At 47.4% G+C, this 23,269-nt stretch overlaps 1 protein-coding gene and 1 long non-coding RNA gene across 2 annotated transcripts in view; one reads left to right on the forward strand and one right to left on the reverse strand.

The window, feature by feature from the left end:
* The window catches only part of FGF12 (fibroblast growth factor 12), a 290,970-nt gene that overhangs the window by 67,405 nt on the left and 200,296 nt on the right, over positions 1-23,269 (forward strand). The gene's annotated exons all lie outside the window — the stretch shown is intronic.
* Positions 204-7,305, reverse strand: LOC142073151 (uncharacterized). The gene is made up of 2 exons (XR_012669832.1): positions 6,117-7,305; positions 204-1,955 (listed from the first exon to the last, which is right to left on the reverse strand). It is a non-coding gene; the product is annotated as an uncharacterized LOC142073151 (long non-coding RNA).

Genomic DNA, 23,269 nt, shown 5'->3' on the forward strand with positions numbered 1-23,269 from the left:
ACCAGTTTTACAATCTGCCCCACCCCTTAGATGGCGCATTTGACAAAGAACTCTGCCAAGAGGCTGCTAGCGAAATTCAGTAGTCGAAGCACCGGAGGTAAAGAATTGTCCTGGATTAGAAATAGGCTAAGAGACAGAGAGCAAAGAATAGGAATAAATGCTCAATTGACCACATAGTAAGAGGCTAACAGTGGGTGCTGCAGTACGGGGGTTTAATGTATTTATTAATGATCTGGAAAGGAGGGTGAACAGTGGGGTGGCGGAGGGTGCAAAATCTGCAGGTGACACAATTATTTAGGCTAGTCAAGGCTATAGAAAACTCTGCGAAACTTCAGAAGAGTTCAAGGTAGGTGATTGGGCAACATGCAGATGAAATTCAGTGTGGAGCAATATTAAGTAATGCACGGTGTAGGGAATGGCAGAAGAAAGCCTTACATTTACTGTAACCTCTCCGGAAAAAGACCATCCTCAAGGGGCTGTACTTGATGACTTCTCAAGGGGCTGCCTAACCCAACATTTCTATGATTGTGGGCAATTCAGTGAAGATCTCTGCTCAGTTTGCAGCAATGGTCAAAAAGGAAAACCCATGTTAGGATGTGGGATAAATGATAGAGCTGAAAGTACAATAAAGCCATGGTATAAATCCATGGTACGCCCTCTCGCCTAGAATACTGATCTCAATTCTGGTCCCCCCGTCTCAAAAGGGAGATGCCAGGAATACAAAGGCTTCACAGACTGCACCTAAATGATCAGAGACCTGGAAACATTTCTGTATGAGATGAGATTGAAAAGACTGACACTATTTAGACAAGAGGCGAATATGGGGGGTGGGGGGAGGGTTTCATTGCTAAAGGTAGACAAAATAGTGTATAGAATAAAGACAGTGAATTGGGCGCTCCTATTTACCCTCATAGAATACAAGAACAATGGGACATGCAGAGTAAGTGAAAGGTAACATATTTAAAACTCATAAAAGGAAAACAATCCTATCTAATGCATAAGTAGCATGTGGAACTCACTGCCACAGGATATTGTGACCGAAAGATAGGGAACAAAAATAGGTTTAGACACTTTGTGGGTAACAAGAGCATCCACAGTTACATTAAATAGGGCTTGGGGTCATTTTTGGAGGTGACATAAACCCTTCTGCTTCAGGGCATAAACCAGACTGGGAAATGGTCCCTCTATAAGATGGCTATGCTATTATTCTCTGTGAGGCGGTATTTTACACTTTCTTCTGAAGTAGCTGGTGCTGTCCGCCATCAGAGACAAGATACTGGGCTAGATGCCCATTGATCTGATCCAGTATGTCTGCTCTGGTTGCAAAAAGAAAAGGAGTACTTGTGGCACCTTAGAGACTAACAAATTTATCTGAGCATAAGCTTTCGTGAGCTACAGCTGAATCCAGTGGCCCTTCTCCAGTGCCTAAAAAACCCCCAACTCCCATAGAAAGTAGCTGGAGACCCAGCATTCAGTCTCTAAGGATTTTCTGCCAGGATTGCACAGGGTCAGCTTCCCCACATTCAAGTCCCTAAAGGAACTAAAGAAATGAATTTAATTAAATAACTTAATAAAATCTTATGATAAATAAACAAATAATCTAATTTTTACAGCATGACATGGCTATTTTATAACCCACAGACATTATCTTCACAGTTATACATAAACATAAATAAAGAAAACAAAATCTGAACAGTTCAGTCCCCACAGAAACACAGTGAGAAGAAACTGAAAGTTCCCAAAAGCTTAGGTTTTGTCCACCTAAGTCTCAGTTAGAGTCTTTGTCACCAAATCTAGACAGTCTGCTGAATCTAAAACAACATCTTCCCTCCACTTGCTTGTAGGGATCTTCAGTTGGAATCCAGGCAGACTCTTCCTCTGCTGAAATCACTGCTAGCCAGCCAGCTGATGGATTAATTTATCACTCAGTTACGTGTTCAGATTTAAAGCAAACCCTGTTACAAGAAAACACAAAACTGAGAATAGCAAAATAGAAATCAGAGTGGTAGCTGTGTTTAGTCTGTATCAGCAAAAACAATAAGGAGTCCTTGTGGCACCTTAGAGACTAACACACTTATTTGGGCATAAACTTTCATGGGCTAAAACCCACTTCATCAGATGCATGGAGTGAAACTAGAAATGACTCTTTCCCCATTACTACAGTTAAAGAACAGTGGGTGACTCAGACTAGTTGAGACAATGTAACTAGAACAGTTTGGCTAAAATCAAAACCACATTCAAAGTGTACAATTAAAATAGAAGAAGTTATTTTTCCCACCCAATTTCCCCTGGCTATAATTAGCATTGCCCAGGTTTCCCTGTTAGAGGGTTAACAATAGCACTAACCTGCTGCAAAATGCGTCTGAGTTTGGGACACCAACCTGCTTCCTGCTCCTGGGCTCAGCTTCTCCCCACTCACCCAGGGCACATGGCCCCCTGCAAAGCAGCTGCCCTGACTGCTGCCCTCCTGGGGTCTGACCCCAGCAACAGGGAACCTAGTGGAGCAGACCCCAAACGACCACACTCAATTCCAGAATCTTCTGGATGTGGCGTGCTTAATCTGCGTAGCAACAATGACCCAGACAGAACTCACTCCTACCTCCCCGCAGTGGGTCTCTTAAAGAGATATCTCCCTATCAGGCACATGGGTTACAACAGCACTGCTCGGTGCCCTGGCTTTGCTACGTGCATGATCGGACGATAATTCCTTCCTTCCTAGGGGCGGTGTGAGACTTGGTGCACTTCAGGAGGGTTACATCAGCTTTTGGAGCCATGTCACCCAGAGGGGAGCACTAGGAGGTAACTGGCTTCCCCCCAGAGCTCTTGGGCATGACGGGAGAGTGCACTTGCTACTGTACCCTTGTGTGGGGTGGAGCTTATTCTTCATGTGGGGGAGCCATAGTCCTGTTTTGTGGGCTCTGCGCACCCCAGGGAGTTAGTGAGATAGAGCAGCCCCTGCACTCCTGCCTTGCCTTTTTGCAGGCTCACAAGCGGAGAAGTGGGGGACGGCTCTCTGTGTTCTCCCACCCCCACCGCCCTGGCAGACTTTGGTTCTAAGTCATTCCGAGATCCTGACATGAAAGCTGGGATAGGAGAGGAATCTAGTGCTATGTACACTACACAAATGAATGCAGCATCCCTTGGTACCCTGCATTCCTGCGTGCGCATTTCCTTGTGCTGAGTTTTACAAAGACTAATTAAAAAATCTGTTTTCTCTCGCAACTGGCGTCACGGAGCAGAATAGCTCAGGCAGGCGGAACAGTAACCTTTCTCTGTTCTTGTTCTTGCTTGGAAGGCCTAAGCATTACTATGTGTTTACAGCTTTTGTGCTGATTCTTTGTTTCTTAGGCCAAGGGAAAATAAATCAGTGTTCAATGTGCTGACCAGCTGAAAATGTGTAAAAGTAAATTACCCCATGCAGACTCCATGTGTTTTACTTACTGGGTGAGGTTTTTCAGAACCTGATTAATAACCCTTTATTCCGAAGTATCTCAGTTTGCGAGGCTTTGCTGGGTTCCTGGACAGATCCTAGGTAGCATTGGTCCCGGAAGTTATTGGATTGATGGCTTTCCTGCAGCCCATTCCCTGGTCTGGGGGCAAAATGCACATCTCTCTACCTCCAGGGCCAAAACTGGGCTGTAAGTACCAGGCAGAGTGCTCAGTGTTTGCACTGTAGGAGTAACGTTACAGCCGGGCTCCTTTGAGATTGAGCCCCCCTTTGTGCTAGGTGCTCTACAAACGAGAGGGTCTGCCCCCAAAAATTGATAATCTAAATACATTAGACAAAGGAAGCGTTAGCTTCCTCCAGGGGGAAAATGAGGCCCACAGAGATTATGTGATTTGCCCAGGGTCTCACATGCAACTCTGTGGCACAGTTAGCAGTTGAATCCAGATCTATTAAACCCCGGTACCTTAGCCTAGTGGTTCTCAACCAGGGGTACACGTACCCCTGGGGGTACACAGAGCTCTTCCAGGGGGTACATCAACTTATCTAGATATTTGTCTAGTTTTACAACAGACTCCATAAAAAGCAGTAGCAGTACAAACTAAAATTTCATACAGACAATGACTTGTTTGCACGGCTCTGTATACTATACACTGAAATGTAAATACAATATTTATATTCCAATTTTTGTATTTTATAATTATCTGGTAAAAATGAGAAAGCAAGCAATTTGTCAGTGACAGTGTGCTGGGACACTTTTTTGTATTTTTATGTCTGATTTTGTAAGCAAGTAGTTTTTAAGTGAGGTGAAACTTGGGGTACACACAATGAATCAAACTCCTGAAAGGGGTCCAGTCGCCTGGAAAGGTTGAGAGCCACTGCCTGAGTCCTAGTGTTATCCTGTCTCTTCAGCCCTTTCCAGACATGAGGGAGGAGCAGGGTAACTTCTGCTGGGCATTCTACACGTTTCATCATTTCAATAAGTTCCCATTTTTTTTACCTTTTCTCATGAAATTTGTCTTGATCTACAATGTCATTGAGTCAGGCGTTTAACACCCACTCCTGGCTTCTTACTGTCGCTCATTTCACCAAAGGCCAGGCTTAGTTTCAGTTACTAGGGCAAAGCATGTGATCTAGGGTCAGAGTTGGGGGAGTGAATTGGTGGGACTCCTAGCTGCACATCACTTGCTAGCCCCCCAGCCCCACTTTGAGCCCTGAGCCTGTGGGGTGAATGCTATTAGGGTTAAGGTTGTTAATGCTGCTCCCCCCTTCCCAATCTCCTAGCTATCCTTCACTCTCCAGACAGCGGAAGCCCCATGAGCATCATGTATCTGAACAGCCCCTCCCACAAATGTGTCTTTGTGCCACTTGTAAGGATACGGGGCTGACCCTTAGCTGGTGTACACAGGCAGAGCACGACTGACGCCAGTGGAATTCACCAGTTTACACCAACAGAGCAGCTGGCCCATATGTTGCCGCGGCTGCTAACAGAAATCCAGTTCCATAAGCAAACTGTAGCTCTCCGCCTCAGAGGCAAAGTCTAGCAAATCTTTCAAATGTCCCCCATTTGTTAGCTCTTAGTTGCACCTTCCCAGTCTCTGCACCAGCCCCCCAAGCCTTAGCTGATGCCAGTCATCGTGCTGGTGTCTTGACACAGCTGGTTCCCTTTGAAGGGATCCTTCTGTTCCCCAAGTGGCGCAGCAGCAAAATGTGACGGCAAGCCCATCTTGTGGGGCACTGAGGGCTGTCTCCATAGCTTGGTGCCCCAGTGCGTCATGCACAATAACCCTGAGACAACTAAGGCCGTTGGGAAGAAGAGCAGGAAAGCTGTATCGTGTACACGGAGCCTGCCCTTGAATCTGCCTTGCGGAGATCTCAGGACATTGTGGGTAATAAACGTTCGTATTCAAACTGTTCCCCAAGCTGCCTGCTGCCGGGTGTTGTGTGATATAACACACTCACTGTTTATTCCCCAATCCAAGACCAAACGGAGGTTGGCTCCTCTCTGAAATGCAGTTCATTAGAGATCCTCGTTTGCTCGCTCCCTACCTGCTAATCGCTGCTAATGTTGGTGAGAGGCAAATCTTGTTCTGATAAGAGGGATAGGGAAATGGTTTGAGAGAAGATGTGGACAGGCAAGTGAGTATCTTCCAGGCTATATTTTCCTGGTATTGCGTAGGTGCCCTAAATGAGACCAGGGCCCCATTGTGCTAGGCGACACACACACATACTCTCTTTCACCCTCCCGCTCCCGCTCCCCCCCCCCACCACCACTCACCCCAAACAGCTTATATTCTAAATAGGCAAAAAGTGGGAAGGGAAATGGCCAAGGTCACCCAGCAGGCCGGTAGCAGAGCTGAGAGTACAACCCAGGACTCCTGAGTCCTTGTAGGCCAGGCTGCCCCCAGTCTGAATCCCAATTCCCCAGACTGGAGGTCAGGCCAGCCCTAACCCACAATGCCATCACGTCATGATTGTGCCCCCAGAGAGTGTGCATGCCCTGGGAGCATCTTCACGGTGTGGAGAGTGGATGAAGGCAGCTGCTTCTCCATGCAGTGATCCACCTGCACTCCATCCCCACCATACAGCGTTGCAACGGGCTTTATGCCTTAACACAAAATGTCATCTTGGGCATTGGGGCAACAGTTCAGATCTGAGACTGGATACTCACCGTGGATCAACCCCACCAAGAGCGTAAACGGGCACAACTCCACTGAGGTCACCAGAGTCTCAGCCACTTAACGCCAGCCTTGAATTTGGATTCCTTGTAAACCTCCCAGAAGCCGCTGTGATCTGAATGTGCTATTGGAGAGGCCAAGACCTTCCCAGAAGCATCGTCTCTGCCAGGGAGGTGCTTCTGGGACACACGTCCTAGGGCAGGTATGAGGGGGTGACCAGATAGCAAGTGTGAAAAATCAGGACATGGTTTTTTTTCAGGAGCGGGGCCAGGGGGAGGGCGGGAGGTTGCATAAATAAGACAAAGCCCCTATTATCAGAACATCTGGTCACCCTAGGTATGAGTATGGGGCCCTGCTAGCAGAATCCCCACAGCATCAACAAGTGCCCAATGTTTCAGTCCCAGCTGGTCCCATCTCCAGCGCCTGTGGACGCGTCCAACAAACAGAACAGCTCCCAGATGCCCCAGCATAGGTTCCTCGTCTCAGTTTCGATCTAAACGCTTCCCCCCCTGGAAGCCATGGGCGTGGGGCTCCCTTGCTGTGTCTGGGCATCCCGGGGAGACGCCTGCTGCTTTAATCATCCTGTTTCTGCTTTGTCATAGTCCCAGCAGGCCAGTCTCGCCGCAGCAGCCCCAGCTGAGAGAACCTCTCTGTGCCTGAAATACAAAATGCCTTGCCAGCTCCTTCCCTTGCTCCTGCCTCTTCCCTCATCAGTAGCACCGTCCCTCCCCTCTTGTCTGGCACAGCCTGCAGTAGTGCTGCAAAGGAATGTCCCTAATCGTCCTCCGTCTCTTCAGCTTCAGTGCCAGCTTCTTCCGCTCTTCGACTCTCTCTCATTTCTGGAGATCACCCCAGATAAAGCCAGAGCAAATATCCATGGAGTTGTTGTGCTTATTCACGCCGCAATGTACGTGTGACAGCTGCCCAGCCTCCTCGCTGGGGATCGGTAATTTAGCTACAGCAATTCTGTGGGCTGCCCCCTTCTGTAAAAGCTTGCCTTGATCTTTTATTCCTCTGTTCCTTTGTCCTTGCTCTGCTTAGCTTTGTAAGACAGTGGAACAATGGCTAGGTCTCCTATATCCTCCTCCTCGAGGTTTGCGTTTCCCCAGCCTCGCTGTAGCAAAAATTGCATCGAGAAGCAAGAGAACCCCAAACAAGGCAGTGTTCTGTGAGCAGCAACCAGAGCCCCGTCTGGACTATCCCCTCGCCCTGACCCGGCTTAGCACCCTCTTGGCTCCCCACCATTCTGTCTTCTGTCCCCTGACCAGCTGCAGCTTTGGTGTTTGCCGCCCTTCTCCCTGACACATGACTGGCCTGGCTATCTCCAGCCCCGCCTCATTAGCTGTCCCTGAGAATCTCTGCAGGGGGAGAGCAGTGCTGCTTGGGGGAAAGGGTCCCTAATTAGCTAGAATTAGCCCCTTGCTCCATCCGCTGCACCATTCTGCCTCGCCAGCTACTAAGCATGTTTCACTGCGGCCAGCCCCGATGCTGGCTGCTGTCTCGTCCTGTGTGTGATGGCCTATGGTAACCAGGGGGGGCCTGCTCCCTGCCACTTTGAACTGATCCTGGGTCTTCCTAAAAAGGCATGAGACTTTGGCTGTGGTTTCCCCAGGCCTGAGAGGGGATTGTGAATACCTGCCTGCTCTCCAGGGGAAATTGGTGCCAGGCTTCCAGCCCCAGCGATCAGTTAGTAGCACATACATTTTCAAGGCTCCTTGCAAGGAATGAGGCTAGAAACTTAATACTTCTGCTAAAGACCAAAGCTGAGATTCTCTTGTGTTCCTAAGGCTCTCCCTTCCCTCCCTCTGTCCCCATGGGAGGCAGATATAACCTAGCTGCTTGCACCCTAGGGAGGCTGCTCTCGGCCTACCCCCTACCTCTGGGCACCTGGGAGTGGAATGACGGTGGCCCTCTCACTCCAAGCACACCAGCTACGCTTGGAGCTGAGGTGGGGGGAAAGCAGCGTAAAGGTATAGCAGGGCCACCAAGGAGCATGCCCTGCTCCCAGCGCCCCGTTGGCATTTATCATTTGTATTGCGCTGGCACCTGGGAGCCCGGAATGGGCCATTTCCCTTCCCACTTGTGCTTGGAACTGTACAAACACGGAACAAGGATGGTGTCTGTCCCAAAGAGCATACAGTCTAACTAACAGGTTTCAGAGTAGCAGCCGTGTTAGTCTGTATTCGCAAAAAGAAAAGGAGTACTTGTGGCACCTTAGAGACTAACCAATTTATTTGAACATAAGCTTTCGTGAGCTACAGCTCACTTCATCTGATACATCCGATGAAGTGAGCTGTAGCTCACGAAAGCTTATGCTCAAATAAATTGGTTAGTCTATAATCTAACTAACGATTCCTGCTCCCGATGCCACAGCGCCGTGCCTCCAGGGGAACCACATCTGTGCATGGGCGTGCACAAGGGGGGGACAAGCAGGGGCACCCCCAATATTCATCTAAAAAATATGTATTTCTGCTCCAGCCCCAGCATCTGACTGCCCCAGCCCCCGGTGGCTACTCCAGTCCCCTGCCTCTGATCTGGTACCGGACCCAGCCCCCGGCTGCTGCTCTAACATGCCCCTCCAAAAGTGGTCAAATTTAAATTCCTGCACACGGCCCTGCAGGTGCGTGTTACTTTTTCTCCCGCCTCAAAGCAGCAGCAGCCGCTCCCCTTAGTGTAAGAACTTGGTAAGAGGGAAGGACCTGGCTCAAATACACTAAATAATTAGAGCTAGTTAGGAAATGATATTTCTCCCTGCAAACAATTTTGATGAAAAAGCATTTTTTTTTTACTTTTCTTTGAAAATTTGTAGTTTTTCAACCAAGACCTGATTTTTTTAAACTTTTAAATTTTTTGAGAGAAAAGGGATTGATTTCACAAACGTTTCCATTTCATGCTGAAACCGTTCTCCCGCAGGAAAAGCCATTTTGACAGAAAATTTTCAAGCCACTCTATAACTAATATTTGTATAGCATAAAACCAAAAGCTGCCTCTAAAATTGCAGGCAGGATTTTACATAGGTTTGTACGCCGCAGCTAGGATTTATGGGTAGTAAGATGTCTGTCTGCTCAATTTGTGTGCAGAAATATTGAGCCGAATCCTTACTCAAGCAGAAATTCAAGCAAAAATCCATTTGAGTCATTGAGCTTCAGGATTTCACCCATCGGAGACACATGCCGAACGGTCGGCATGAATACCAGCGCCTGCAACATTAAAGCATTAACATCCTGGAAGGAACAGGACTCTCATGAAATTTTGCTTGCGCTTGTGGGACTTCGAACCGAGTGCTGCTGACCGTGGATGCTCACGTAGTTTGGCTGAGCAAGCGATACCAGGTTCTCATCTGAGCTGAACCTCTGAATTCTGCCCTTCACTGGCCTCAGCAGCAGTGGTGCGGTCCCAGGCACCGGCCTTTGTGAGGCTGTGCTGCAAGTGCTGCAATCTCTTGACAGCCGGGCCTACTCGTCTGTGTAATCTGCAGCTCGGTTAGCTCAGCCTGCGGCACCCGCTCACAGCACGGTCACTTTGCACAGGGTTGGCTGCAAATTGATGCTTGGGGTTTGAGGGACATCTGCAATCATCTTTCGCGTGTAAATTTCTTCTCTGGGGGGCCGGGCAGCCGGCAGTTTGCATTGAACGAATGAGCGGACAGCAGAACAGCTCATTTCCTTTCTGCCAACCCCTCGGTACAGCCAGCAGAGTCAGACGGGTGCAGCCGCTTAGGCTGGTGAGCGTTTTACTTGCACAGGTTGCCATAGCCCATGCTGTTCTGAAGGGTCTTTTAAGGGGAACATCAGCTGAGGATGTGGCATCAGCGTCCTTCCAGTTTTGTAACTCTAATTTCCTATCCAAGGGTTTGATCTTGCCTATCGCCCACAAGTCCCACTGAGTTGAGGGCGCTCAGGTCTGATCCAGACCTATTAATATCAATGGTCTTTGGACAGGCCCTTAGATGTGCCATGAGAAGTATTGGATGAAATTTAATTTCTTCTTGACAGATTTTCTTTCTCTATCTTAAAAGTTTCAGCAGTTCAGTTGTGCTTACATGATCCTCTTTATTTATTGTTATTATTGTTTGTTTATTAAATATTTGGCTATAGTAGCACAAAAAAAGGCCACAATTGGGATCCGGGCCCCACAGTGCTAGGTGCTGCATAACTGTCCTGAAAAGCATAAGATTGCTCAAACAAACAGAAGGGACAGGGGAAGAGAGATGAGGGGAAGAAGGCAGCCAGTAACATTTGGTGGGGATTACGTGGACACACTGACCAGGTATGCATCAAGAGGCTTTTGAGGCATTTTTTATGTGCAGTAAATTTTCAGATAGACCCCAGATGCTGCATGTAAAGTCCTCACATGTGTGTTGTGGGCATGGGGTGTTCAGACACTTGCACATTTTGGATGTGTAAATGTTTCTGAAGCACAGTGTGTGTGTGTGTGTGTGTATAACACTATAAATCCCATGCTTTCGCAGCAAGTAAAATACTGTCAAGATTCTGTTAACAGTAGGAAGTCAGAAGGTTAAATTGTTGACCTGTTTTCGAGGGTCACGTGATCATACGATTTTCTCTTTGGTGTTCATAACATGTTAAAATTTTCATTTATTTGTCACCATTTATGCAGTTGTTTATCTTTTTGATTTTTAACTCTTTTTGGGCCATGAAACTAGCCTAGACTAGGATGCAGTTAGATTTATAGCCAGTCGGTTTTTAATATGCTGTGAGAAGAACCACAGAGATCTTCCTTATGCTATGAACTCCCCACTCCATCATCTTCTGAATGCACTGAGTGCTAGCAGTGTAAGAATGCTTACTGAGTCAGTTTACTGTGGGAGCTTGAATCGCTGCATGCTAAAAACATCTGGTAAATTGGTGATGTAAATTGAATGCTGCTTTTTTTGTGATGATGATCTATATCTTTGTTAAAAATATGCACAAACCTGACAACCCCAAAAGACACGTGAGTCAGGAGTTTACAGATACCATGTAATCGTAAGGACGTTTCATTTTCCCTGCAGTGACTGATCTTCAATACCCTGCCATAATCTATCTACCTGCTGTCCCAGGAGAGGGTTGCAGGTAGGCTCTCAACTGAGAAAGAAGGTGGGTCCAAAATTGAGTCTTTACCTCTATGAGAGGTGAAAAATGAATTTCCCAGGTGAGGTGGCACCCTGGCGACTGAAAGGCTGCGATTTTCATTTGTAAGAAGTGTAATGGAGGATCAGACTGAATTCACAGAGCTGGTAATTCAGTGATTTGGACAGAAGAGGGTTCCTTTTTTTTTTAATTAACCTGGTTGAGAAAGGTATTTTTTATTTTCTTTGAAAAATGTAAAGAAAATAATTACTCATTTTTCATTTAATTGTTTCTTGCACTGGTTTGAGCTTTTAACATCGTTGAACGATTTGATATTTTTCATTTTTTGGAACAAATGTGTTTTTTTTGTTGGGGAAATAGCTCCCATTCTCTCTCTCTCTCTCTCTCTCTTTTTTTTTTTTACTGTTTTCCCACTTATTTTTCAGTGGGGGGGGGAAGGGAGAAAAGTTAATTTTTTGAAAAAGTGGCGTCTCAGTGCTACATTGGGGATTGAGACATTGACAGATCTGTGACTGTAGCAGCAATCCCTGTGACTCCAGCACGCCTATGTAAATGGACTTCGGCATCACTCGTAGAACCACCCAACGGTGAAGAGGTGTGCCAGTCTGCCGAGGTCTTTGGGGAAGGGGCTGCGTCTTCCTGCTGGCCTGCAGAGTGCTGGAAAGTGACGGCAGTTACTGGCGTATTAGTAACGACAGGCTGATATTGGCACCACAGTTCATCTGCAGCGCAGGTGCCTTAGGGTCAGTGCTCAAACTCCCATATTGTGCACATCATAATCCTGAGAGGGAACCGAAAAAACACAGTGGAGTTTGGGGGCAATTTTTCACTTTTCAGGAATCTCTGGGAATCCATACCCATCAGATACTGAACCTAATTCTAAGTACAAAGAAGCATGGGGAAAGTGGGGGTTGTAGGAAAGGAGGGAGGTGGGGGACATGGTACTGGGAGGGAACTGAGCTGGGAGAGCTCTGGGGGGCATGGGAAATGGTGGTTGAGGCAGCTGTGTCTTGCTAAATGTGGACACCGCCCTAGGGCAGCGATTCCTGTCTGGCACCTGGCTTCTTTGAGGAGCAGAGTCATTGGATGAAGATTCTGGCCTAATGGCCTGAATCGTGTGGTTTGGCTGCAGATCAGGAATCATTCCCATTAGAGATGAGGTCGCAAGTGGCTGAAGGTGGCAATAGAATCCAAATACCCCATCGCAGTGGGCTGCCCTACAGGTCCCAAGCTACCATGGTATTTCTAAGAGTAATTCACAGTGACCAGAGAGGATCTGAGACACGAAAGGCAGCAGGACTGGACACCGTGGGAACTGAATGACCATCTAAAGGTCAAAGAGAATAAAGTCTTTGGACCAATGGGAAGAAGAGTCTGTCTGAACGTGGAGTCTCAAAAGGCCAGTTGAGTTTTCCACATTGATTGTCTCCCAGCAGCTCTCCATGTAGAATCTGAGCAGCTTCCTAGCTTAGAGATGTCATCTCTAACTAGCATGTCTGGCTACCCGATCCGGTATTTGACTGAGACAAGTTGGGTTCTCTCCAGCTTGTAATAAAGGGCACAACTACGCCGCACCAGGGTTTGGACTAAGGGGATGTGTCTAATGGTGTGCTCCAAAATGCTGCTCTGTAACTCCCTCGTGTGGACACAAACTTAAACATCCTGAGTTTGCACTAATGTAGCCCTGTCTGAAGAGGGCTGCATTATTCACGCCCCTGTAGTTTGAACGGCGGGGCAGCGTAGACATGCCCAGAGATTCTCCAAGTGGAGCTCTTTCAGTACAGTTGATGATGCCTGGGTCGCTCTCTGATTGCTAGTGATTATTTGTATGGTAGGAGCATCCAAAGGCTTTAGTCAGGATTGCAGCCCTGTGTGTGAGTGTTTGAAGGGTTGGGATGTAGAAAGACGGACACCAGAGAAAGGGAGTGATTGGGATTGTCAAGGTTCCTTCCCCACTCTGAACTCTAGGGTACAGATGTGGGGACCTGCATGAAACCTCCTAAGCTTATTTTTACCAGCTTAGGTTAAAATTTCCCTAAGATACAAACTATTTTACCTTTTGCCCTTGGACTTTATTGCTGCCATCACCGAGCGTCTAACAAATATATAACAGGGAAAGAGCCCGCTTGGAAATGTCTTTGCCCTCCCCTCCCCCCACTCCTCCCAAACCCTACACCCCCTTTCCTGGGGAAGGCTTGATAAAAATTCTCACCAATTTGCATAGGTGACCACAGACCCAAACCCTTGGATCTTTAGAACAATGAAAATGCAATCAGGTTCTTAAAAGAAGAATTTTAATTGAAGAAAAAGTAAAAGAATCACCTCTGTAAAATCAGGATGGTAAATACCTTACAGGATAATCAGATTCAAAACATAGAGAATCCCTCTAGGCAAAACCTTAAGTTACAAAAAGACACAAAAACAGGAATATCCATTCCATTCAGCACAGCTTGTTTTCTCAGCCATTTGAACAAACAGAATCTAACGGGTCTCTAGCTAGATTACTTACTAAATTCTAAGACTCCATTCCTGTTCTGTCCCCGGCAAAAGCGTCACACAGACAGAAAGGGAGGCTTTGTTTCTCCCCCCCCCCCTCCAGCTTTTGAAAGTATCTTGTCTCCTCATTGGTCATTTTAGTCAGGTGCCAGCGAGGTTACCCTAGCTTCTTAACCCTTTACAGGTGAGAGGGTTTTTCCTCTGGCCAGGAGGGATTTTAAAGGTGTTTACCCTTCCCTTTATGTTTACGACAGGGATACAAATGGCCAGCAAGGTGGACTGGGAAATGTCAGACATATGGTCTTAGTTACAGTAATTTCTTATCAATTGGGGATTTCTTCCCCCCTTTCTTTGTGCTGCTTTTTAGGCTCTGATCCTGAAGTTGGATCCATCCAGGTGGTCTCCTTCCTGTGTGGAGTCTCACTGAAGCTAATGGTGGGGTTTTTTATTAGCCTTTGCTTACATTTTAAATAATTGCTCTCGCCTATTCATTTTTCATAGAAATTTACTAACTTCATTAACTGCCACCCCTTTCATTTTTGTTTACATTCAGTTTTATTCTCTGCCTTTTCTTATTTCTTTATTTTGCTGTCCTTTCCTACACTCACTTACCCATCTAATTTTGTTTTTGTTGCTTTAACTCTTGCCAACTATTGATTAGCCCAGTTGGCTCTGCACTGCTAAAAGGAGTAAAAAGAAAGAAAAAGAAAACCAGAAAAGCACACACTGAAGGGTATTTTTATCTCAAGTGAGCAGTTGCGACTCTGACTGTTCTCAGGGCATTTGCCCCTCTGCAGAGGGCCAGCATGAACTCTGGGTACCACTGAAGTGCTATTAAAACTCTATTTTGAGAACTTAAATGGGACCTCCAATGGTGCAAAGACTTTTTTCTTTTGAGCCTTTGCACAGGGCTGAATTTCACCCAGGCAGCAGATCTGTCAAGAAAGAAGGTGCTATTTTTACACAAGTCCTTTTCTGACCCCTACCCACTCCTTCAGTGACTTGGCCAAGGTCACACCTTGAGTCAGCAGTAGTGACGTTGGGCACAGAAGCCAAAACTTCTGACTTGACTCTGAGTTCCCAGCCTTAACCATTAGCCGCACTCCCTCCCAGCAGAGAGCTGTAATTCTAGGTTTGCACAGACATGTCGGGGTGGGGAAGGCCATTATATTAATTGTTTTTGAATGTCAGAGAAAAGATTTTCAGGGAGGAGCAGGAACTACTCAGAAGTTTTAATTATGGCCTGACATGGTCTTATTGTCCTGGCCTTGCACACTGCTTAGGCAAGTTACTGAAGGAGGCGGCTTGTCTAGTTCTGAGTCGACTCCTCCTCCAGAAATTTTATCCTTTCTCTCAAAAATGACATTCAGAAGTGACAGGTGCAGCTGGGGGCGAGTGGGGTGGGGGGGGGAGGTGGAAACTGTGTGAATCTGACATCGTCTCTCCCTTCATCCTAAGGGTTTTCCACATCCCCATGGGACCAGTCATGAGCCTCCAATTTATCCATCTCTCTGCCGGCACCATCCTAGTGACTATCGTTCTAGCCATGGAGAGCAGTTGGACCCCTTCTACATCCTTCCTTAATCAGTCAGAAAGGTTGCTAGTAAGTAACCCAGGGAACTTCCTCCTCCAAGATGTGCCGGCTACACAGCATCCCCAGATCCCACAAGCCAGGGGAGTGAGAACACGCCACCAGGGAACACTCCCCCCCAAACTTGGAACATCCTTCTGCACCCCAAACCCCTCATCCCTGGCCCCACCCCAGAGCCCGCAACCCCAGCCCAGAGCCCTCAACCTCCCTGCATCCCAACCCCCTGCCCCAGCCCAGAGCCCCCTCCCACACCCTGAACCCCTCATCCCTGGCCCCACCCCTGAGCCAACACCCCCAGCCCAACGCCCTCACCCCTTCCTGCACCCCAACCCCCGTCTCAAACTGCAGCCCCATCCTGCACTCTGAATCTCTCGGCACCACCCCCCAGCTTGGAGACCCCTCCTGTACCCCAAACCCCTCATCCCCAGCCTCACCCCAGAGTCTGCGCCCCCAGCCGGAGACCTCACCCCCTCCCACAGCCCAATTCCCTGCCCCAGCCCGGAGCCTCCTCCCACCCTCCGAACCCCTCATTTCTGGCCCCACCTGGAGCCCACACCCCTAGTTAGAACCCTCACCCCCTCCCAAACCCCTGCCCCAGCCCAATGAAAGTGAGCGAGGGAGGGGGAATGTAGTGGGCGGGGCCTCAGGGAAGGGGGTGGGGTAGGGGCAGGGCCTCGGGGAAGGGGCGGGGCTAGGAGTTTGGTTTTGTGTGACTAGAAAGTTGACAACCCTAGTGTACGTACATGCACATACACACATGCGCATACACACACACACAATTTATGGTAAAGCCAAGATATTCAAAAGTGATGTGAGTTTGGGGTCCTGATTTTTGGGGTGAGGGGGTGTCCACTCAGCACTTTCTGAAAATCTACCCCTTTAAGATGTCTTAAGTTGGACACCCAGAAACTGAGGCTCCCCAAATCACTAGACCCTTTTGAAAATCTTGCCCTGAATGTTTAAATTCCAAGAAATTCCAGCTTTGTAATTTGTCTCTAGGGAACACTGGGGGTCTGGTCTTTGATTCACGTTAGCTGTCTATAATGGAGAGATGGGCTGTGGAACTGGCTGGGCCAAGAGGTGCAGGGACACTGCACCTTCCCCAAGAGTCGTGAAGAATCTGTGCTCCTACTGGTGCTGTCTAGGTGCATAGTTGCACCCTAGGGTGGGGCTGTGGCTATGCCACCCCTCCAGCCCTTCATGGGGTTGAACGCCTTCCATCCATAGAAGAGAGTGAACTGACCTGACAGCCACGGAAGCTCTTCTTTTTAACCTGGCGTTGGTTTGCTAGAGCCCATCCACCGCCTCCCTTTGCCTCCTGCCAATCTTCTTCAGCATCCCACGGAGCGTGCTGTTTGGGAGAGCAGGCCTAGGAGCCAGTATTCTCGTTTTGGGCACATTTCACAGACGAGATGTTTGTAGGAAGAACAAACTTCCCATCTGTGTCCATATGAAAGCCCTGAAACTAGTTTCACAAGATGTCTTCACCCTGGCAATGAACTCACTGTGGTAACGGCAGTTATTGTGCCAGGTCCATCCAAGGGGCAAGGTTTACTTGCATTTCTTGAAATGGTAGAAGTGAAAGAAGTTCAGTTCTGGGTGCCCAGAGGGGTCCTAGTGCTTGTCGATGAGAAAGGAATTGCCAACTCTGCAGGTGCCGCGAGGTGAATGATTTGTAGTGAACAATACAGCTGATGGATTTCACCTCTCTGTGGGTTGCTCATTAACACATCACAATTTCCACGGCTTTATTCATGATTGGAAATCATTTGCTGAAATATTCAGCAGCTGTTCCTGCTTCATGCACACTGCATGCATAGAGGCTGATGTTTGAATTTCAAGCTCTTTTTGGATTCGACACATCAGTCACATGGTGTGTTTGTTTTCCCCTGATTGGATGAGTGTAGCACTTATATTTCTTGCACAAATAGTCATGGTTTAAACTTGACACTCAAAGAACATTCTGTAAGTCTTAAAAATGGATGTTTTCACAATTACTCCTGCCAGGAAGCTTGTCCGGGAGAACAGAAGAGGGAGGGACTCAAGGGTGGGGCCAGGAGGGGGGTTGGCGTGAAGCTGCTTTGGGGGCTTGACCCCACCTGAGCCAGATTGCTCTGAGACTGGACCCCTGGGCTTGTCAATGCACTCAGAGCTGAACCGTTCCAGTGCCGTAGGGATTGGCATCTTGATACCGTATAAGGGAGATGGGAGGGTGGGGGTAGGCCAGAAAGGGTTAAAGAAACGTAAAATATTTGTGAGTGTCCTAGCCTGAAAGTGGGCAGAAGGCAGGGTGAAGCCATGACCCTGAGCATGGCCCAGGAGATGTTAACAATGCTGTTTGAATGTTGGACCATCTGCGTAACCCTATGGCTCCTTACCTAGCAAGTTACAGTAATGCAGCCAGTTCACTGAAACAGAGACCAGTTTAGCCAGGCTTGCTCGCCACACTGTTATAGTGACAATCACACACTGCATCATGGCGGGATTGCAGGGGGAGGGGGCCAGGGGGTCTTTAATTGTGATATAGACATTGATTCAAGAAATTTGATTCAAAGGAGAGGGAAGCAACCTTCTTCCTAAGACTTTCCCAGAGAATGGGGCATGGGATTACATTAAATATAAATTCCCCTAGTCTGCAAAAGAGTCAAATCTGCATCCCAATAAAAATAAATAAATACAAATTCTTTTGTCAGGGGAATTGACAAAGCAAATGGAAAGTATTTGAATACTAACGAGATGTGAATTGATGCAAAGGTGTTGTCTGGGCCTCCGTTTGCTACTTTCAAAATGCTTTGCTACCCTCTGGTGGATTTCTTTGGGTTTGTGCAGCAGAATTAACATTCAGTGTGGGAAGTTTTTACATATTCAGAAACGGAACAGATCAGACTCAGGGGCATTTTGCTGTTTCCTACCCAACAGCATGTCAACAACCAGTTTTGTGTCTTAAGATGGATCAGTTATGTTTTGATTTAAGATGACAACTGCAAATGCAGGTTGGTTGGAGTGGGGGGTAAACTAGAGAAACAGGGACTGGAGCGAGGTGTTCTCTGTACACAGTGAGTGTTAGTGACTGGGAAGGGCTCTGGCTCGGCACCCCCGATGAAGGCTTTCTTTATATGCAGAGGACATGAACCTGCTACCATCGAAGTTGATGATGACAAAGTTCCCGTTGCCCTCACAGAGCAAGTGGTGTCTTGCGGGGCAGAGAGGGGAGGGTCCCTGAGCTCAGGTTCTAGCCTGAGCCCAAACTCTACACTGCAGTTTGATAGCCAAGCAGCCTGAGGCAGCTGACTCGGTCAGCTGCAGGTGTTTAACTGCAATGTCAGCCTATCCTGGATGACTGTATGCGACTCATTGAACCCTTCCATGCCTCAGTTTCCCGAGCTGTACAGTTAGGATTTATTATATTGTCCTCCCTCACAGGGTGTTGAGGCTAAACTCACTGATGGTTTTTGAAGCCCACTGAAGTCAGTGGAAAGACTCTCTTTGGCTTCCATCGGCTGAGGTGCATACCCAGCCTATGGGATCGTTGGGTGACAGGCGATAGGCCTGGCTTGCCTCCTTTCTTAGTGGTGTAATTGGGAAGGTGAATGAAACATTAAGTTGTAAATAGGGGCTTGACAAACAGTATGCTGGAGCCAGGATGTCTGAGGTAGCTCAGATAACAGCAGCACCTCAATACTTGGGACTATGGACAAGATAAATCTGGAATATAAAGATCAGGTTCCAGTGAACAGCACACAGACAGAGCGTGCTGTACAGGGATTGGTTCCTGCAAAGTAACCAAGCCAAGCCAAAAATGTGTGATTTAATGTATAGCAAATGCAATGCCATGTGTGACTGTATAGAAAGGAAGAGGTTGTCTGTGTAACATTGGATGTGCGTCCTATACCCACCCCCTATGCTTGAGTCTGATCAGCTCAGCACAGCTTTGCTGCATGCCAAATAAAGGAACCTGAGTGACAAAAGCCAGAGTCAAACTGAGTGTTTGGGATCCCAGAGAACTGGATGAAGCTCTCCCCAGACTGGACCAGGTGTTCTGGATAAGCCGAGTAGAAAAGGTCTCAGAGGGAATCCCAGCACAGGCGTAATACAAACGGAAGGGGTCAATGTTAATGTGAAAAGGTCGGTTTTGGAGGAATGTAGCCTGTGAGCGCTGCACAAATCAGGCACAAAAAGAAGTCTGCTGGGGAAAACAGTTCAGTAGATAACAAAACTGGGCAACAAAAATACAAATCTTTGACGAGACTCTGACTGTTTTTCCAAAAGTAGATCCCTAAATCGTGCCTCCCATATAGGTGCATGGGTGAAAGAAGGTAAATCCGTGAGCCAAGGGATGCAGTTGTATCATAGAGGGAATTCTTCTTGTGCACAGGGTGAGGTAGTGGCCTGAGCACAGGATTTGGGCCAGGAACTCCTGAGTTCTAAACCTACTTGTGATACTGAGTCCATGTGCAGCTCTTGGCAAGTCACTTGTGGCCTGATTCCTGGCAAGTCTGATTGTCCCCATTTCACACATAGAGCGACGGCAGCGGGGGCCGGCGACACCGACCCCCCTGGCTGGGAGAGCAGTATGGCCTTGCTGCTGTGTGTGAAAGGCTTTCGAGGTAGGATGCTACCGCTGTGTTGGCCTGTCTGTCATCTCCTGGGGCGTGGATGCTTGCAGTGGTCTCAGAGCGCCTTGAACTGACACCGGGGAGGCCAGAAGCCATAGACAACCTTTGGTTGCGGGAGCTGCTGTCCTTGTCCCTGCACTGTGCCCTCGGGAAAGCATCATCCAAATGACCCCCTGGAGTGTTTCTTCCTGAACCTCTTGTGCCCGCATGTCTTGTATTCGCTCTTCATGAGCTTGTTGGGGCAACTGGGGACCAAAGGGTGTGGAACCTGCACGGTTATAACAGAGGCAGTTTATCACCTGCTCTCATCTTCCACCCTGAATGAAAGAGCATTTTAAAATACTGCCTTTGGTTTTACTCTTCAGGCTAGGTTATGTTGGGTTACTGCTCCTGTCGGTGTGTGACTAGGTGCAAGCTGACCAAACCCAGTGTAATGCAAGAGGGTAGAGACTAAACTGTGTGTGTGTATGCCCTCTACCGCATGGAATCTAAACTGCTTAGCTCTGGGTCATAGACCCTTAGCCGCTGGTAATGAAAGGAGATTCGTCAATAGCTGAAATTGCAGTGCGTTTTTACTTTTACAGAGCTGCTGTACATTCATATAAGCCATAGTAATGCAGCATATTGAATACAGTGAATTTCAGTCAGTGGCAACTGTGGATTTTTAAATAGTGTGTGTTTCTAAGAAAACATTTTCCTCAATGGCCTAAAAGAACCTGGCACCAAATCTGACGAGTATGAATAAAGCAATGAAGAGTAAAGCAGCAATAAATAAAATAACCTCATCAAACACAAGCAAACAAAAAATGGGGAGCAGGAGGAGAAAAGAGAAGGTGGCTCTCTGTCCTGCTGACAGCCTGTCTGTCCCGTCAGTTCTGGAAATGAAGTTGACCGTGGTGCGGGGAGAGTTATTTCATTTAAAGCCTCACCATGTATCATAAATATAAAGGGAAGGGTAAACCCCTTTAAAATCCCTCCTGGCCAGAGGAAAACTCCTCTCACCTGTAAAGGGTTAAGAAGCTAAAGGTAACCTCACTGGCACCTGACCAAAATGACCAATGAGGAGACAAGATACTTTCAAAAGCTGGGAGGAGGGAGAGACACAAAGGGTCTGGGTCTGTCTGTATGCTGCTTTTGCCGGGGATAGAACAGGAATGGAGTCTTAGAACTTTAGTAAGTAATCTAGCTAGGTATGTGTTAGATTATGATTTCTTTAAATGTATGAGAAAAGAACTGTGCTGAATAAAATGACTATTCCTGTCTGTGTGTCTTTTTTGTAACTTAAGGTTTTGCCTAGAGGGATTCTCTATGTTTTGAATCTAATTACCCTGTAAGGTATCTACCATCCTGATTTTATAGAGGTGATTCCTTTACTTCTATTAAAAGTCTTCTTGTAAGAAAACTGAATGTTTTTTCATTGTTCTAAGATGCAAGGGTTTGGGTCTGTGGTCACCTATGCAAATTGGTGAGGATTTTTACCAAACCTTCCCCAGGAAGTGGGGTGCAAGGGTTGGGAGGATTTTGGGGGGAAAGATGTGTCCAAACTACGTTTCCCAGTAAACCCAGTTAAAGTTTGGTGGTGGTAGTGGATCCAGGGGCAAAGGATAAAATTAATTTGTACCTTGGGGAAGTTTTAACCTAAGCTGCTGAAAGTAAGCTTAGGAGGTTTTCATGCAGGTCCCCACATCTGTACCCTAGAGTTCAGAGTGGGGAAGGAACCTTGACACCATGCGATTTGGTTCCAGTGTAGAAAAAAAAAACCTCAGAAGCGTCACTGCTCTTTGTTTTTTCCAGGGCAATGCCCCTCTGCATCTCCTAGTGCCTCGGCTGGTCTGTCCAGAGGGGGACTTTGGTGATGTGGCCTACGTTGCTGGAAGCCGCTGAACAGGTGAACACATTGCTGAGCATGAAAGCGACACACAGAGAGATTTTATTTCTGAAACTCTTAAACTAGGTTAAAAGCAGCCAGCAATGGAAGACATCTGCTGAGGGAGCCAGTTAACTTTCAGATCTCGGGTGGTTCCTGCTGACAATGCTGACAAACCTACACCACTGCCAGTGGAAGATACCACAGGATGCTTTTGCTTGTCTACTTTCCTTGCTATCGTATTTTTTTTAGTTTGAATTCTGCCAGTTGCCAAATGTTGCTCATCATATTAATGCCAGGGGAGGATGAAATGGGATGGTACGTGTGTTAGAAGAGATTAGAATTAATCCAAAACCGGATTCAGTTCAGTTATTATACAAGTGATGTGGCTTTATACACAGATCTAGTATTATTTATAACTCTGGGTTGGGCAGTGGGTTATACTTTGGCAGATCATCCCAGCAACACCGAAGTGTGAGATATTTGAAAACGTTTATTCTCTAAGATCTGGCCAGGCAGTTCCTGTGCAAAACATCACTTTCCCCACAGGGGTTAAAGACAGAAGGGTCCATTATGATCATCTAGTTTGACCTCCTGCACAGCACATGCCAGAGTGTTTCATCAAGTAGAATGTTGGAGTTTTGAGTGCCAGTCACCTGCTGCTTTAACCACTGGACACCCTTCCCCTCCCAAGCCAGGAATAGAACCCAGGAGTCATAGAATCATAGAATATCAGGGTTGGAAGGGACCCCAGAAGGTCATCTAGTCCAACCCCCTGCTCGAAGCAGGACCAAATCCCAGTTAAATCATCCCAGCCAGGGCTTTGTCAAGCCTGACCTTAAAAACCTCTAAGGAAGGAGATTCTACCACCTCCCTAGGTAACGCATTCCAGTGTTTCACCACCCTCTTAGTGAAAAAGTTTTTCCTAATATCCAATCTAAACCTCCCCCACTGCAACTTGAGACCATTACTCCTTGTTCTGTCATCTGCTACCATTGAGAACAGTCTAGAGCCATCCTCTATGGAACCCCCTTTCAGGTAGTTGAAAGCAGCTATCAAATCCCCCCTCATTCTTCTCTTCTGCAGGCTAAACAATCCCAGCTCCCTCAGCCTCTCCTCATAACTCATGTGTTCCAGACCCCTAATCATTTTTGTTGCCCTTCGCTGGACTCTCTCCAATTTATCCACATCCTTCTTGAAGTGTGGGGCCCAAAACTGGACACAGTACTCCAGATGAGGCCTCACCAACGTCGAATAGAGGGGAACGATCACGTCCCTCGATCTGCTCGCTATGCCCCTACTTATACATCCCAAAATGCCATTGGCCTTCTTGGCAACAAGGGCACACTGCTGACTCATATCCAGCTTCTCGTCCACTGTCACCCCTAGGTCCTTTTCCGCAGAACTGCTGCCTAGCCATTCGGTCCCCAGTCTGTAGCTGTGCATTGGGTTCTTCCGTCCTAAGTGCAGGACCCTGCACTTA

This window comes from Caretta caretta, chromosome 9 (assembly GCF_965140235.1).
Source record: "Caretta caretta isolate rCarCar2 chromosome 9, rCarCar1.hap1, whole genome shotgun sequence".
NCBI classification, from domain to species: domain Eukaryota; kingdom Metazoa; phylum Chordata; order Testudines; family Cheloniidae; genus Caretta; species Caretta caretta.